Source organism: Pteropus alecto, unplaced genomic scaffold (genome assembly GCF_000325575.1).
Source record: "Pteropus alecto unplaced genomic scaffold, ASM32557v1 scaffold69, whole genome shotgun sequence".
NCBI classification, from domain to species: domain Eukaryota; kingdom Metazoa; phylum Chordata; class Mammalia; order Chiroptera; family Pteropodidae; genus Pteropus; species Pteropus alecto.
Genome location: NW_006494610.1, coordinates 6572299 through 6574138, shown reverse-complemented (window position 1 = coordinate 6574138; position 1840 = coordinate 6572299).

Genomic DNA, 1840 nt, shown 5'->3' with positions numbered 1-1840 from the left:
TTTAAAAAGCTGCAATAAAAATTTCTGTCCTATAGAATTTTTGTGTTCAATGTATATTCTTTCTCAACATCTTTGACATTATTTTGTACTGTAAATATTTCATCTCTTGCCAATTCATTGCTCAAAAAAACTCATAAATGATTCAATTTGCTTTTATTTATGAATGATGGTGAATAGCTTTTCACATGGTTAAAATTTTTGTGAACTCTATATCGATGACCTCTGTCCATTTTCCTATTGGCTTTTTAAAAATTCATTGTTGAAAATATTTAAATAGGCCTTCATATTCCAACTTTGAGGCTTACTGCAACAATACAGGATAATACAGAGTTTGCAATATACTCAGGCTCTCAGAGAAAGGGCTCAAAGCAGTGGTTAGTAGCTTCGATTTTTTTCCCCAAACCATTACTAAAGTTAATATGATAACAATTTAGGTGAGATCAAACATACCAAGAAAAAACGTTACCAAATTTGAAATGAGTTGTCAAAGATATTTGCCACAAATAAATTTAACATTTTCTATTAAATGTAACATGGTATCGTGACTAGTGTCTATTTTGTCAGCACCAATCCATGTGTCTTCAGATTAAGCAGATGCTACAAATTGCCAGTTGCAGAAATGTATGGCTTATAAATTTCCAGCCAAAAATCAAGAAAATTTTCTTCAGCATGGTGATTACTGAAGATGTTCCTGGCTGATTATGATCTTTCACAGACTCTATAAAACAACATTGGGAACATAATTGTAAGATCCTGAAGAGATAAATGGGTAAACGCTAATAAAAATATTGCAAGGTGTTCTTTGTTTACAAGAGAACATTAGATCCATTAGGTAGCACAATGCTTTTTCAAAAATCTAAAGCATATTGTCAGAGCAGATATATATTTCTTTAACATTTAGAGTGATCAAAATATTAGAGAAACTGATGTTATAAATAAGTTATATGTTTCTAGTCCACTGTCTCCTGGACTATCTTACATAATGTTCTATATTCTAGCACAACAACTTAGTTACTGTCTTGATAATAAGGGCTTATTTTGGGAGAAAAATCTACATATTACTCAGAAAATTATTCTATGAAAATTGCCCAACTTCTAGACTGTGTACTTCTTGATTCAGTTTTTAGCTGTTCCTTCAATAAGTCACAATAATTATTCATAAATTAATAAATTACACAAAATAGTTACTAAGTATATAAAAATTCATAAGGAAGCTTTTAAAAATGGAACAAAAATTTTTTTCCAAATATACGAGTGATTACCTTCATGGAATCGATATGACATTAAAAAATATTCTTATTTAAGAAATATTTATGGTTTGATTACCATATATAAGGCACTGCTTTATTTGCTAGGATACAGCAATGAAGAAAATAGAAAAACATCTCTATCTCATAGAATTTCCATTTAATAAATCAAAGAGAATAAATTTTCATGGAAAATAGAAACCTGAATAAAAAGTAGGGTGGTAGTGCAAAAGAATAACAATTCTCTCCAATATCTACCTCTAAGCTTTGTAAGATAAGAACTGATCTTCAGAACAAAACCACAAGGAAATTCAAGATTTTGAAGCATCCAAACAAATAAGACCACATTATACTAAATATGCTACAGTTGGCAGAATCTGGCTGCTATATTGAGTCTGACTTCTAAAATTAATACATATAGACCTATGTTATCCTTTTTATGGCATAATTTTACATTAAAATTAAAAACTGGATTTTATAACATGTCTCTAATTGCCTAGTTCTCCTGGCACTCAACATGGGGAACCACTGCCATTGGTTTCTTATGTTTTCTTCTGGGGGCCACTATGCATGCTCAAGAAAATGAATTATCT